Genomic DNA, 6011 nt, shown 5'->3' on the forward strand with positions numbered 1-6011 from the left:
TGTCTTTGTGAGATAAACGTCCAAATGCAGACTTATGTCACTTTTTGGACGTTTTTCTCTTTTGAAAATGAGCCTGAAAGTTTCATAGGTTACAATGCAACTTTGTATGTCTAAGTGCTTTGAAAATACACCTCTATATAACTTTGTAAGTCTGTGCTTTGAAAATATGCCTCCGCGTAACTTTGTAAATCTATGTACTTTGAAAATGAGCACCTAAATGTGTTGCAGATTTCCTTTGTTCCTCAACCAATTTCTCAGTCATAGCAGTGGTTTTCAAAACATCCATGCCCTGGACTGAATCTTATGTTTGTGAAATTTTAATCTTGATGGGAAGATGGTAAATCTGAGAGATAGGTGGAAGTGAAGCTTCAGAGACCTTAAGAACTTTTAAATATCTTTTAAATATCTCACCTGGAGAAATTGAAGTGTGGAAAATTTATAACTATAAGATTACAGCTTCTTGAAGCATTATCCAGCTTCTCAGCTTTATTTCTAAGATTAACTCTTTAGTTATAGCAGAGGTCAATTAAGAAAAATAATTAATACAAACTCCAATTTGCTCCATAATCTTCTTCCTTCATTAACTTTAACTCATGATCTTGCTGTTTATCAAACAGCACTTTATTTGAGAGGCCATAGCCTGACTCAGTTATGCTATGGCTTGGTAAATTGTCTCTAGTTAAAAGAACTCAGATAGGTCAGAGCAAATTCCAAAGTTGGAGAAACATCAGAGTTTTTGCTGCCAATACTCACAGTTAACTTGGGCTTCTCTCAGTGAAACCTCTTCACTCAAAACAGGCATTCTGGGAGCCTTCACACCTTTTCCAGAGTCTAAAACAGCTTTTCTTGCTATTAACTGCAGAGGGAGACTTCTGCCCTGATTGACTGGGGCCTACTCCAAGGATGCTCCCTCTGCAACCATCACCCTTGCCGCATAATCCATATATGACTGGGAGCGGTTGGCATCCCTGAGATCCCTTCACTGGCAAAGGAACTGGTGAAGTCTGCTGTTCAGGGCTCAAGGACACATAAAACACACCATCCAGCAGCTCACTACCCAGCTCTGATGCTGACATCACTGGGACCAATCCTGAGCATTGTTCCTGGGGAGTCACACACACAAGAGTTCAAAAGACCTGCAAAAACAAGCTGCTAGGATTTAGTGTGTGTGGGGGGGGGGGGGGGGGGGGGGGGGGAGAAACATGGTCTGCCTATCCATTTAACCATTTTTAAAATCAAAGGTAAGAGCAGTCAGGGAGCATAAGAGGAAGCATCCGTCACCTTGCCTTTCCCCTTGCTTATCCCGATTCTGGGATATTTTTCTCACACACCAACCGTTTTGTCAAGCATGGCAGTCTCACTCCTGTTCTTAAAGGAGGGGCTGTCAGTGGTCAAGAGACCTAGGATCTCCTTGGAGTGGGATCTGGAGGACATGGACTCACTGAGATTGGTAGATTCCTTGGATCTGGCTTGAAATCCCATGAGTAGACTCTACCTGATTTCTGCAGAGAACAAGGAGAACTTGGTATCTTCCAAACATAGATGCACTGGTGTTGGCAGTGATAAAGATGACCATGATTCCAGTGGATGGAGGTACTGCCCTTAAGAACCCACAGGCTATTTTGGTGGAAGTGGTGCCAAAGCAGTCCTTGGAAGTGGATGTCCTCACTCTGCAACAGTAGTCTGTGAAGGTTATGTCATGCAGGCCTGTGGGCAGAGCAACTACCTGAAGGGTCCCTGGCAGGATTTTCAGAAACAGATTGGCTCAAGATGGACATTGAATTTCTTGCAGACATCTTATATGTTCTTATTCAAACCTCAGCCAAGAGTATGGCTCTATTGGTGGCAGCATGCCAGTTATGGCGGCTCAGGAGCTGGTTGGCAGATGTGGGTCCTAGGGCCTACCCTTAGCAAACGTCTTTTAAGGGGAAGTGCTGTTTGAAGAGAATCTGAACAATTTGGTGAACAGCTTGGGGAATCTAGGATTCTGAGGCGCCCAGAAAATCAACCCACGACATCAAGTTTTTTCCCCCACTGACAAGGGATTACTTTAGGGAAGCCAAAAGATATCACCCAGGAAAGGTAAGCAGCTTCCAGTGGAGTAGCCTTCTGGCCAAGGAACAGCTGTTTGGGTGGGGAGGGCTGCACAGAGGTGGATGGAAGTTTGGAATCAGAAGCTCAGGAAGTGACCAAAAGACACTGAGGTTTTGGGGGACCCTTGCTCTAGTTCCTCACAGATGGAAGTGGGACCATTCAAGTCAGTTTTACCTTGGATCAGTGGAGCCTGAGAGTCATATGAAGAGTATGCCTTGGAGTTTGCTCAGTTTCTTCCTGATGCTTTCCTAGAATCCTCTTGCTGGGTCACCGCTAAAAGCATCGACAGTCAAAGCAATGATAGAACAACTCTTGCAGCTAAAGGTGGTGGTGTCAGTTTCTCTGGAGGAACTAGGTGTATGTAGGCAGGTATTCATTATACTTTGGGATTCCAAGAAAGACAAATCATTTCACCATATTTTGGATCTAAAGCATGTGAACAGGGCACTGTGGATCTATATGGAAATGCCAAAGTCAGTGATAGTGGTGCTTCAGCAGAGTGAGTTCACCACCTCTGGATTTGATGGGAGCCTATCTATATATCCCCATTCAGGACGGACATCAGTGTTTTCTAAGTTTTGCATTTTCAGTTTCACACTCTGCTTTGTGGGTTGGCCACAATGCCAAGAACATTCTCCAAGGTAACAGTTGTACCAGCAGACACCATGGGTAAAGTGAGAATGCTGGTACATCCCTATTTGGGTGAAGTCATTCAGGGAAAGTTAGCAGACCATAAGTGGTTTGATTTTTTTTTTTTCAGGAGTTGGAATGGGTAGTCAACTCATCAAAGAACAACCTGATTCTGTCACAGATGAAAGAGGGTTAGACAGTCAGCTGGCGGCAGCGATATTCCTGGATATTCAATGCCTGGCCACGTCCGGGCACTGGCATTGAATATCTGGCTTTATGTGGCCAGCTCTCTCTCTTGTTCTTAAGTGCAATATTCAGCACTTAACTGCCTAAGCAACACTGCATAACGATAGGATTGACTTTTATGCAGTCTGATATGGCCGCTTAACTTAGGTGGTTAACTGCTGAATTTTGTCACTTAACCACACAAATGCCGACTCCACTCCTAGACCACCTACAAAGTAGCTGGCTTTCATTTTAGCAGTCTGTGATGATAGTCAACGGCACTAACTAGTTAAGTGCCACCGAATATCAGCAGATAATCTCATGCAATTTAACTGGCCAGGAACCATTTCTGGCTAGTTAAATCACACTGAATATCAATGCCAGAGTATTTTGGAACGCATTTCAACATGTGGCTAGGGAAGGTGTTTTTGACCGAGGAAATGATGTGTAAGTTACATTTTCAGATCAGGAACATGCTCAGGAAGTAAAAACCAAAGGCCTGGTATCTTCAAGTTGGGGTTTATGGCAGCAGCCAATCATAGAGAGCACTGTTATCCCACTGATCACTGCAGGAGTTGGTTGTGTCCCTGCCTCTCTGGGGGGAGATGAGGGCCAATGTGTTATGGTGGTTGCAGTCATTAAATCTAAGGCGAGGTATGAATTTGGATAATAGTGATAACAGATGCCAGCTTTAGGAACTGGGGAGTCCATTATGCAGACAAGGTCAGGCATTATAAAAGCACTTTGGCTTTTAGTTTGTTTTCATTGGCAGAGTCCATGTGTGCAGAGGCTATTTTGCTTGGAGATAAAATATGGTCTCATTATTTAAATTATTATATATATTCTGGCTTTGATACTATTTGGGTGATTCTACAGAATTTCCAGGCTCTGTTGTGTATGAATATGCAGCGTTTTAATTAAACTTGTGGTGTGCAGAAGCTGGACTCTATGAGAAACAAACCTGCAATAATTGTTTTGAATACAAGTACTGGTCAGCTTACTGTGTTAGTAGGGGAGTGTGGTAGCCGTGTTAGTCCACTCTTAAGGTTATCAATAGAAATCAAACAAAATAAAACATGGAAAAGAAAATAAGATGATACCTTTTTTATTGGACATAATCAAGAAATGTATTAAGTTATGTCCAATAAAAAAGGTATCATCTTATTTTCTTTTCCATGTTTTATTTTGTTTGATTTCTATTGATAACCTGTGTTAGTAGGGAAATGATATTACAATGAAATGAAGTTTATACATCAGAATTTGAGAAATGTGTTGATTGCTCTTGATTAAAACAGAGCACATAGTCCTCGTATTCAGTAACATCAACATGCTTTTTATTCTGGATTGTGGATCAGGCTGGTATAACATCTGCATTATAGACCAGTGTCTCAACTCCACCCTATTTTTAGAACTAATCTATATTATGCTTGTCCTTAATCAGTTTTATAACTAAATACAAGATGGGGGATCATCAATGCTACTCTCTCTCTTGTTACTTGTGCACAGCATAAGAAGCTGGTAATCATGATAAGAAAATATCTAATATAATAAAACTCACCCTCAACGTTCTGAGGACACGGACGTCACTTCCGTATATAAAACTCACCCTCAACGTTCTGAGGACACGGACGTCACTTTCGTAATGAAGGGTTCGTGGTGGTGAAGCCACCGAAAGCACCATGTCGCTGGGCCCCGCCCTCGCGTCAAACATGATGTCGTTGAGGCCGGAGTAATGGCGTCACACATCAAGGGCGGGGCAATGGCGTCAGTGGCTTCACAACCAAGAAGCTGCTCAAGGTGCGTTCACAAGGTGCGGACCTATGGCGTCAGTGGCTTCACGACGACGAACCGGTGGGTACGGAGGGAGGGGGTGTTGGGGAGGAAAACCTTGCTAGCGCCCATTTCATTTGATCCAGAAACAGGCCTTTTTTACTAGTGTATATATATATATATTTTTTTTTTTTCTTAACACGTTCTCACATAGTTCATGCCTCAGAAGATATTAAACTACATCTGCATTGGACTGGGAATCTAAACGTGCCAGACTTGTTCAGAAGTCCTTGTTAAAATGGCTCTCCCAGTTTTCAGTCCGTTTGCATTTCCTGGGACTGGAGGGTAATCTCATGCGCGTTTAGCAGAGGGCTGCTGACTGCAAGCTCTGACAATCCCCGGTGGGCCTCATTTGTTCACACACAACCAAACTTTAGTTCTCAGTTTTGAATGAAAGTGTTTAGACAGTTTTGGTAGCAGTTTCGGTCAGCCTCTAACATATGATAGAGGAGCTTTTGGGCAACTCAGGGAGCCATCTTCTCTTAAGCAGCAACATTCCGGGAAGGCATCCATGCCTGCCCCCATAACCTGTTTTCATCAGGAACAGCAGCTATTCTGTCAGTGAACCATAATTTTTGTATTCAGTCTGGGAAGAGTCAAGTTCCGGTCCTTTTGAGATTGGGAACTGCCTCTCCTCCCCACCTCTCATGTTGTGGAAGGTTGCTCTCATAAGAGAAGGTCACAGGGGGGTCCTACAATTGTGCTAGCACCCTAAGATGTCGGCCACTCAGTGCCTTAGACAGGCTCTTCATGCCCCAGTCAGGGCAGAGACCTACAACCTATTAAGTCTTGTTGTGAATTGAGGGGTCCCGGGTGTGACTGGTGCCATGTAACTCTTGAAGGGCCAGATCCCCTGGTTGGGAATTTGGATACCACTCAGCACTAGTCTTACCCTTGTCCCCTACAGAAGGGCACTGGGAGAGCAGGCAGCCAGATAGTGATGACCTTTCCCTGAAGACTGCTCACTGGAAAACTGGCCTCAGAGGAAAGGAACAATTTCCTACTAGGTTGTTTGATTCACCAGGAAGAATTACAGTTGTTGATCCATCAAGTGAGAGATGCTTATATACAAACCAACAAAAATTAAACCTCACATAATTAGGATGTACTAGCATGAACTAGAGGAAAAAAACAACTACTTATTGACAAAAACTTGTGCCCATGTCTTTTATTTATTTATTGCAGTTTGTACCAACTCCTGGATTACTTCCACATGGTAAAATGGTGTATTA

The sequence above is a fragment of the Microcaecilia unicolor genome, chromosome 7 (assembly GCF_901765095.1).
Source record: "Microcaecilia unicolor chromosome 7, aMicUni1.1, whole genome shotgun sequence".
Lineage (NCBI taxonomy): Eukaryota > Metazoa > Chordata > Amphibia > Gymnophiona > Siphonopidae > Microcaecilia > Microcaecilia unicolor.